Consider the following 11,013-nt stretch of genomic DNA (forward strand, 5'->3'; position numbering starts at 1 on the left):
TACTGAACTAACTAGTGAGACACTAAAATAATTTGGATAACTTTTTTTAAAAAACTACTGTATGTAAGCTATAATTTTGTTGTTAATTACAAAATCAAGAATTACATTTCACTATCTTACAACTTCACTACAGGACTCCCATATTATTTCTGTCTGTAATTACTGTAATTCTGCTAAAAGAAATAATTCTGAAGGACTATGAATCTCTAACGTAACTGCTTAAAATACTAATGAATAGGTTTATAGTCAATTTGCTATATAAAGTATGTCAGATCCCACAGGACATTTTTCTTCCTATCCTTTTTAAAATACAAACATAAAATGTGTCTTCTAAAAAGTCCAATGTTTCTTAAAAAAAAAAAAAGCTAATGTCCCTAAAATCTTCTAAACAGTATATGTGGCTATTTAATATATGAATATTTATGGAGTGTTCTGCTTAAGGCAGCAGTAGTTCTGTAATTATACACTTCAGCTCCCAACACCTTGAAAATGTCAAATATAATTAGATGGTAGAATGTGTATTGTTTTAATTACAAAATGGAATAGGAATTTTCCTCTTCTTAATTAGAATAATAAAACCCCCACCCTCAGTTCACGTATCTTGACTAATAAGTCTTTATGCTCTTACTTCCTTGGTTGGCTATTGGAGAAGGATGCCTGTTTAGCTTGTAATTTAGACCTGTTTGGATTAGAGTGTTAAAGTCAGGACCATAATCAGCATAGCTGCTGAAAAGGTTTCATTTGGGTTTTGTTTAATTTTTTAAAAATTCTTTCTTTATTAGTCCTGTTATTTTCTTAAACTGTAAGTTAAGAGCTTTTATTAAGCCATAGGACTTCACTATTAATAACAATGTTATTAATTTTAAAAAGATTTTGCTGCATTGAGCTAGAAATTGCCCAAGCATGAGTGTTCTGGGTTTTAGCTGAGATATTCCCAAGAGCTCAACAAGGATGTAAATACCTAGAGGCCTTGTGAGGAGAAAAATAAAAGGTGAAAACCTCCTGTTACATAGTGTAGGACAAACCAAAAAAGCATTCGATAGCACAGTAACTTCTCTGAACTGATGGGATACGTAACAAATCTTCCTTCTGGCTAAGAGCCACAAGACATATCACATACTGCAGAGAAATGAAAAGAGATGGGTGTGGGAGGAGTTCAGGGGTGAGACAGAACAGTTCTTCAGGTTGCCCATCACTCTTCTGTGGGACATGATGTGATTGCTCCTGATTTACTTGTGAGGATTAAAAATATCCAGGACAATTTGTTACTGGTCCTATGATATAGTCTACACATGGAAACCATGCTGATCCTGCCCCAAACCCACAGGTTGGCTACCCCAACCAGGCCCAAACTTACTGAGGCACGCCCAGATAAATGCAAATGCTTCTGTTAAAGCTTATTATGATTAGTTTTCCATGGCTTCAAATGTATGAAAAGAGGAACCTGTAGAGTTGTAGCCCGCTAAATACAGTGTTGTCACTGCTACTAACAAGCCACAGATGTACTGACGTTGCAAGGACTGGGGCTTGAAAAATGTGCTCTGTCTGTACTTGTCTTGCTCTGCCTGAAGCTTTGTTTTTATTTGGCTAAACTGTAAAGGCAGTTTTCCTAATGAGATTAGACATTAGGCTATGCCAAATTTGTTTTGCTTTCATGTATCTTTGTATGGTACAACTCTGCAGGATTTTTCTATCTATACCTAGTAGTAACTAGTAGTTATTCTGTATAAAAAGAGCTGTTTATGACTTTAGTGTAGAGCATCCCAAATCCTTTGTCAGGAGCAGCATGATGTTGATGGGAATTCTTCCTCACTTTAGGAACCACTTGGGTTCATTTTTATGATTGCTAATGCACTTTTACACCTTGATCTTTCTCTTTTGGTCTGTCTTTTCACATAACATCTCAATTTACTATATGTGGCATGGTTTACATATGTTGGATGCTTGTTCTTTGTAGCACAAGGTGGTCCTTTGGGATAGCTTAGCATCTGGGGCACTGACTTTTGTCAACACACCCTGTTGTTCTGAAGAAAACACTGAACTCCTTGCTCCTGAGTTAACAAGTAGAACCTTTAACTTTACTATTCCACAGGGTCTCTGCAGAGCCCTAAATTTCTATTTCAAGGTGCTCCCTACTCTTGGAGAATCTCCAGATAATCAAAGCTTCACTAAAACCACATTCTCTCTGCGAGCATTACAGGCAAATCAGTAGAAATCGGCTATTGATGGTTTCTTGAATGACACCATGGAGGTAGTGAGGCTCAAACCAAAAAGCAACAAATAAGCAGCACCCTCTCCCCCCCAGTTTCTCTCTTACCTTAAAAGAATATGCGACTGGATACATACATAATTCAAAACCCTCTGGCAATTAGTAGCTTCTATAAGTTCCTTTTCTCTAAAATTGTACACTGGTACTTATATATCTACCTCTTATATTCGCCAGCACTTAACTAAGCAGAGTCCGTATTTATCTTCGGAAGAATAACATCTTAAAATCCATGGGCTTTGTGAGAGTGCAACCATGGAGTGTCATACAATCAAATGTCTGAACCTGTTTTGTAGGTTGCAGTTATGGGACCTCTCTTTGCTTCGCTAAAATGCACTACAGGCATTACCTCTTATCATGAACTCATATCCAGATCCCATGGTGGTGTTACATTGGGCTGTGTTTGTAGCTACCAGCAGGCACTCTTTAAATATAGGTTACAAAAGTGATTAGCCTGGGCTATATCTCAGTCAGGCTAAGTGGGGGGAGAAATGAAATGTCTCTCTTGTAATTATAGTTGAATATTAAAGTCACTACTCAGTGTACTGGCCAGAATGACTTGAGTGATTTTCCTTGAGACTGGATGAAAATACAAAGGCTGTGGAACTGATGAGTTTTACCTGCCTGTATGAAAGATAGGCACAAAAGATAGGCAGTATGCATGTAGCTTTCAGAGAAAGTCAAGACACAATTAGCCAGATGCAGAATAAAGATAATATTACTAGCTCACCTGTAAAAAAGGGTTAAGGGATGCCTGATACACTATTTGTAATGTTTATTTCTTGTAAATAATTTTTAGACTTGGATGGCTGAGAAATTCTCAGATCCTTGGGTCATTCTGCAACCCTTCCACAGCAAGCAAGGAGTTCCTGTGCACAGAAGCTGCCTTCTGGTGTTTCTCTTGTTTCCTGGGAATCAGGGAATCTTTGTAAGCAATCAAGTAAATAAACAGGATTGCCTCAAAGAGATAGCTAGTGAATGCCATCAGTTTCTCTTCATGGAAAAAATACCAGCCGAGTGCTTGGGAGAAAGGATGGTCTATTTAATAACTGTTCTGTTAGCATTGCAAGGCTGTGGCATTGTGGAAGATTCTATTAAAATGTGTCATAAATGTCAGTCCTTGTGCCAAAGAATTCATGGTCTAAATGATTAGGCACAACAGATGGATGAGACAAAAAAGAGGGCTGTGGTGGGTTGGAGGAGACAAGGTATTCCTATTCTTAGCCAACTACTAACAGCGACTGCAGCTTTCAACAGCCCTGGCTGTTGTCCTGTCGTATTTTGCTGTGAGATCCACAAAAGACAGGAGGAGAGAATGGAAGGAGGACAGGTCTCTTATCCTGACAGGAATGAATACCGAGGTCATGACTATAACTGAATACCTTCCAGAAGTAGGTCAGGAAGCAGAAACTCTATCAGCCCAAAATCTGTCATTTTCTCTTGTTTTTGAGAGCCCATGGGCTCCTAACTATAGCTCCCGTTTAGTTGCACCAGGGCTGTACCTTCACCCTCAGTAAGACTGCTGTGCAGGGCTGGGGTTAAGACCAAGCACAAGCTCACATCCATTGCCAACTGGGCCATCTTGAGGACTTCTGAGAGATGGTACGAAGCACAGGATGGCTGTAGAGCAGGGGACTTGCTTGACGTAAAAATCAGGTTTGTAGATTTTTTAATGTTCTAAACTTCAGACATGCCTCAGGCTTATAAGAGAAGGCATTCAGGCTTTTCATTTGCATCTGTAGAAAGGCTTTTTGCTTTTCTCTCTGGAGTTTCTGCTGCTTCTTGTCCCTTTTTTTGGATGCAGGTTTTGCCTGTCCCAAAGCTGTAAGCAACTGGTCTTTTCTCTAAAGGATTTTTACCTCACCGTTGTCTAAGTTTTGTGGAAACTAATTGCAGAGACACAATATGATGGTCTTTCTTCTTGTAGATTTAATACTATTGAATTTAATTTCAACTCATTGTTTAATTTCACTTCCCAGGTGTCACTGACATCTATTATCATTACCATTTTGGAAAATTAAGTTATCCTTATTTCTAGCATTGATTTTAGAGTTTAATTGAATTGTTCAGTGACTGCCAATTAGAGTCTAGCTTTAGAAATACAAAATATCTGCGTGCAAGTCCTCAAACCTCTTGATCTTTTGCCAAATCTTAACAGAAAACCTCTCAGTATGTGTAGGACCAAAAATAGAGGTGATACATCTGTGACAAAACTTCTATTTATTTCAGAAATCTCGAAGTCATGCTGAATGCATGGTAATCCTAAAAGTGCTTTTTTTCAATTTTTTTTCCATAAACGTATGTGAAGCAGCAATTACACCAGGAGAAACCAACAAAATAGGAATTATTTAACAAAAACTATTCTCAGGCAGGAACAATCTAAAAATACTTTTTAAATATTTCAATTTAATTACATGTATCTGCCTAAATAGAAAGCAAATCCGTAGGCAGAAATTTTACAACACAAAAACCACCACTAATGCATTTCTTTTCAGTGTGACTTCAAACATAATTGATGATTCATTATATTGATTGTGATTACAGTTAATTATGATTATCGATTAATTAAATCAATGATTAGTTACAATCAATGAAGAACCACAAAGAAAGAGATTTAGGCTATTGCATGTACTGTTGATTATGAAACTTCTTCTATGTTCATGCTGCAAGGCTATGGAAAACCAAGAAGAGCAACATTTCAAGAAAACGCAGTTGTTTTCAGGTCAGAGTGCTACCAAAATTTAGCTAGAAGTTTCCTCAAAAACCCCATTTCTAGGAAACAAAGCTGCCATTCCCTAAAAAAAATACACAATACTACAGTTTATTCTACTCTAAAACACACTGGTTTCGATACATAAAGAAAAGAAATAAATACTCTGTGGGTGCCAACCCTTCTCTAGTGACTTACTGCCATGCTCCTTTGCCACTTCTGAACTCCCTTCCTACAAACTGAACTTTTAAGTGCCAAGATCATCAGTCAAGATACGTTTGTAACTGCTCAGCTCCTGCGTATGCAAGTTTTGACAACAGGCTGTTTATGATTTTGGCTGCTGAGTAACCAATTTTTAACAATTAGAGAAGAAAATCACAGAGAGGAGTATAATTTCTACTTTTGGAAGAGGTAATAATTTGGAAAAACAAATCTCCTTTAATTTCTAACATACTCAACCTTTCTTTTAGTACTGGTAATAGGTAAGGAGGATGGTGCAGGACTGAAAAGGGAGCAGGACCTTCATTCATGATGAACTACTCAAACTCTACACTTGCCAAGCAAGTAGTCAAACACAGAAAGAGATCTATAATGTGGCACTTGCATTTTTACTCCCAGGACAGCCTTGCCACAGGCCTGACACCTCCCTTTTTGTTCCCCTTTTCTGCTCATCTTCTGCTAAGGGCTGGTAGTACACAGGCCGTATGGCTCTTCTATAAGCACAGTAGTGAAGGGTGTAGCATTGATGACTTGGCTAATGAATTACACAGCTGCTCTGAATGCATAGTGGCCTTCTGAGGCCTCAGATAGCCCCTTAAAATTTTGAGGATGCTGGTCTCTAATGCACTGTTATAAACAAATCCCACATCTATCCTCTGTGAGTCAGCCACATGACAAGATCAGCTCAATGAGCAGACTGTTAAGTGTATTTCTCCATCTTCCTCTCCCCTCACACATGGTTGACTCTTTTGAAAGAAAAAGCAATGTATTTGGAAAGTATTATGCTACTTCCACAGTATAGGGATAATTTCATCTTCTACAGTTAGGGTTCTTTTGTTGTTTGGTTCCTTCCCCCTCTGCTTCATGCCCTGCCTTCCATGGCTAATTTAAGCAATACAGAAAACCTATCTAGAGGGAAATGTGACTATGCTGTGCCTCCAAGACACAGCGGTATAGCTTAACTCTTACACTAGATCCAAACATCCTGTTCTTAGGAAGAAAGTTTTAGTCCTATAACCTACTCTCCCTCTAGCTTTTTGTGTTTTTGACTTGCAGGTGACAAAGTACATAATCTAAACATGGTGGGTCATGCATGGCTGAATTTAAAAAAACATTCCAAATGTGACTGAGCAGTGCGACTGAGCTACCCAGTGATATGCATAAACATTTGATGTCTCAAACCCAGCTCTGTCAGTGCATGTTAGAAACAAAAGGAAATAAAGCATCTGGTGCTGAGACACAGTGAACATTCTCTACATGCACTTCTTTCAGTGGAAGCGGATGACCTCCTGCATTTTGCAGCCTGGAGTCCTACAATGATAACAGACCTTTGTGCTTGCTGCTGGTGAGAATTCCAGCTCCTTTGGGGGACAAGAAAAGTAAGTGGTCTTCCAGTACTGAAAGAAATATTTCCATACAATCCTGGTGTGATTTACTCCTGGCTGTGCTCTGGAAAATGTAGAAAAAGAAGCTACCTGTATCTGCATGTGTGCATCATACACCAGAGTCTAGAAGGCAATGTAAGGAAAAAAAAATAACTGTACAAGAGACAATGTCTGAAATCTTTCTGATATTAGTCTCTGGAAATCAAGCAACCAACAGATGAAGACTGTGCCACAGGACCACACTTAAGCTGGAGAATAAGTGCATCAAGTCACCCAGATTGACAATGTTGTGGCCATTTGCATTCCTACATCTGGGGCACAGGACGAAGCAACAGTGCCACTGAAGTCAAAGGTAAAATTCACAGCAAATTCTGTGAAACCAGGAGGTTCTGAAGTGGGATAGCATGGGTGATGGATGACAGTCTTTTTCCTTCACCAAGAAGAAATATATCTGTCTGTCTTGCCTCTAAAGTGTGACCATTCTGCCAGGAGCAGAAACTACATAACCCTGGAAGTTTTCCAGATTCATATCACAATGCAAGACATCTGTATTTCTTCTGTTGGTGAATATACTTATGATATGCTGAAAAGAAAGTTAACAAAAAGCAAAATTTCTAAGAATGCTCATTTTTAATATCTCCCAGAGGCATGTTTAACATGAAAATGAATTCTCACTAGACCAAAGCGACTATGAATTTTCATGACAAGCTTTGTCTTTCTCAGCTATGCAATGAAGCTCAGATAACCCATACCGTCTACAGAACCCTAAAATGGTGCAGGCGTAATTAGGAATAAAACAAGCCAAACTGCCTGGCAGTGCTGATTACCACATGCTTCAGGTAAGCATGATGCACAAGGCAATCCAAAACTATTCAGCTCCAGGAGTGTGTGCTGATCAGAGGCTCTGCTAAGCAGAAGTATTACCAGTTTTTTTAAATAACCTCTAAAACATTCTTATGATACATATGATAAATCAAGTTATTTTAAGAATCATGAAACCTGAAAATATGTAATTGAAAATGTGTTAAGATCTAGCCTAGTTGATCCTGCTCCAGCAGGGGGGTTGGACTGGATGATCTTTCCATGTCCCTTCCAACTCCTAATATTCTGTGATCATAATGCTCCTTTGTTTGCCTCTCAGATTTTTAGAGGATGACCCATCCACATTTTTCAGAAGCTCTATGTCCATTTTATTTTTGTTTCATTTCTATGTCTTCCATGCCTCTAGCCTGATCCTCCTTTTGCTTTTCCTGTTTAAATGAAGAATAGCTGTAGTGATAACAATGATCTTGAGGGGCATATTGGTTTTATGCTTTAATTCTGTTGTTGTTAAAACCTTCTAGTCTGAATTATTCTTAAGTTAGGTTGAAACCAAAATCAGGCCCAGAGCATTTCTTCTGAAGTTAACCATCAGTTGGCCTGCATACATTCTACGTAATCATACTTTATCCAATCCTGACAGTTGTAGCCACCAAACACATTTGTTTACAGGAGTTAGTCTCATTCATTACACATTCTTAAGGATCTTAATAGCAGAAAACCCTCAGTGTCAGAACTGTATTTGCTGCTCTTTCTAAAGTTAAGGTCTTTCTGAAGCAGAGAATGTGTCTTGTTCCGCATGCCTGAATTATATTAGTTATTACAGATGGTTTTTTCTCTCTTTCACCGTATAATATATTTCATTGGTATAACATGAATGCATCCCTTTCCTTCTGCTTTGGAATTTTGACCTCCTCCTTGACCCAACATCCTTTATTCCCCATGTCTTTCCTTTTGTCTACTGTTGAGAGAAAAAAACCTCACTTTTTTGTGATGTATTTTGTAAACAATCTGCTTTTCCATTGGCCTAGACCCCATTGGCCAACATTGCAAAGTGGATGACAACAAACCTGACTTTTCTTGTTTGAAGATGCAAACTTAATGTGCTGTCGGTTTTTTTGTTACAATTCAGGGTGGGGAGGGACTGTCTGCTATGAATGGGACAGGGAAAATTAAAGTGAATGACTGGCAGAAATAAAAATAACAAAAGAACTGACAGCATTCAGAGGAGGGAGGCTGAAAGCCTGTTTCCCATCATCCATTCAACCACCATTCATGAAATTAAAAGCTTTAAAAATCAGAGCACCTTAATTAAATTGGGTAAATTCTGTTTTTAAGTAGTTGGCCATTATTGGATTGCATTAGGAACTTACTTTCTGCTTACAAAGGAAATCCATATTACATAGTAACATCAGTCAACCACACTGGGTGAATCCTCTATCCCTTACTCTTTCAAACTTCTCATTGCAATTAAGTTATCTTTCATTAAATCCCTCTTCATGAGGTACAACTCAATTTTTGGTTCACCTTGAGCCCATCACAACAGAAGAATCTAAGCCATCATGTCCTTTTCCTGACGCTGTTGAAGTGCTGGCATCTGTCTGTGCTACCACGCTCGAGAAGGGCATTCTCATCAGTCTGATTAGAATTAGTGTGTGTCACCAAAGAGTTTCCTAATCAATGTTTAGGCTGAGGTGTATTGCAGTCAGTTTTCTCTCTTCATGTTGCTTTTACTTGTATTGAATACTCACAAGCTCAGCAGTTCAAGCAGGCCCATAAGTCTGCAGTTCAATAATTTGAACTTGTTCCTGGGGGAGAGGGGCTCATGCAGGCTCCAGACTCTGACTAAATAACAGAAAACCTAGGAGTTCATTAGGAGATGATTCTCTTACATGAGGACTCTGACTTCCTGTCAGAGCAGCTGGGTGTTGAAGGGATCTCCACCTCCTTTTAGATGCAGCTCTAAATGATTTGCTGAAGGTCTTAAGAGTCCACACCAGAGTGGAAAACTCAACTGTTTCATTTGGGAACTGTACATAGAGCTCAGCCTAAGTTCTTCACTGCTCGCAGAATCCTTGGCCTTATTCCTTGCAACAGCTACAGGGAGCTTCCGGGGAAGCTCTAAGTATGCAATTAATATTACATAAGGCAACTCTTTGGAGCAGCAGACACATGTTCTGTAATGCATCCCATCTTGCTGCAGACCAAAGCACAGCCCACCAAACAGCACAGTTCTGTTATGTCTTGCAGGACCTCTACATCATCTACTGCAGCAGAGTTATGTCTACGCTGAGGGCCAGCAACCTCCCTTCCACTTTGGATTCCCACAGTAACAAAGACAGCACAGAGAGTGAGGAAGCCTCTAAAAAAAAGGTAAGGGCTTCCCCAAGCTTGACCTCTCCCTCTTATGCAAAGCTAATGTAAGATATATGGCACAGCAGGCACCTTTCATCAAAGGGCTTTTCTTGAGCAGGCCTAGTTACATTGGTAAGATGCACCTGATGCTGCCACAAAACCAGCCTTTGGAAAGCTTTCCAGTAGATGCAGCTTACTTTGGGCTAGCTCCTGACCATGTCCATGTGCTTAGGGAGCACAAGGGACAGAGACACTGTACTGTTATCTAAAATCTTCTCTCAATCTGACCTCTTCTACCTCCCAGAGAATCTCCAAAGCCCTTCAAGTGCACCTAAAAGAAAATAATTTTTGCTTTATGTTTCACCAAATGTTTATATGTTAATTTCATACATGAAGTACTGTATATATTTTCATGCTTTTATTTAGTGTACCAGTTATGGTTAACTTACACCATATTTTACCATTAAGTTCTTCATGCTGATTTCACAGTCTCTCTCTGAGGCAAGTTACATGGTGCCACGAAGTGCCTCAGTCACTTCCCACTTCAGTGGGGTCATCTGAAACACTTTACTCAAACCACACAACATTTTTACCTCCCTCTTACTGCTGTGCCTTTAAACAAATTCACATCACATTGATTTCCTTATGCTTAAGCTGTGTCTACTTTTGATCTTATAGAAGTACATCAGTGACCATACTTTCCAGGAGAGCTAAACGCCTCCAAGTGACACACCAAGCAGCCAGTGCCTCTGCAACTCCACCTGCTACCAGCTGAGCAGCCATAGCAGGTTTTGCTCTTTCAGATGTGCTGAGAACCTCATTCCATTTTCAAAACAGACATTTTTAGCTCTGTTAGAGGAAGCACATAATCCAGGGGCCGGTAAAAACATACCTCTGATTACAGTTTTGAAAACATTCCTATTTTCCTAAGCATTCCCTTACGAACGTGATTTTTATTCTACCAAAGCAGCGCGAGCAGTGTTTGCCTAGATGTCAGCCCTTCTTGAAACATGTCTTCCTCCCGAGAGGTCCCTGTGCACACAGCAGGGTTTAGCTGAGCATCTCTTTCATTTTCCGAGTAATTCTTAGAAATAACCCCCACTTGAAAAGACCGCAAAGAAGGGGTTAATTTATTCCTGCGCCTTAAGGGGGGCTTCAGTGCTGGCTGCGGTCAAGCCAAAGCATCACGTAGGGATTTTGCATCAGACGGTACGGGAGCCGCGCCGAGGCGAGCTCTGCTCCGCGGGGACAGCGGCACT

The sequence above is a fragment of the Mesitornis unicolor genome, unplaced genomic scaffold, assembly GCF_000695765.1.
Source record: "Mesitornis unicolor isolate BGI_N332 unplaced genomic scaffold, ASM69576v1 scaffold18466, whole genome shotgun sequence".
Taxonomy (NCBI): Eukaryota; Metazoa; Chordata; class Aves; order Mesitornithiformes; family Mesitornithidae; genus Mesitornis; species Mesitornis unicolor.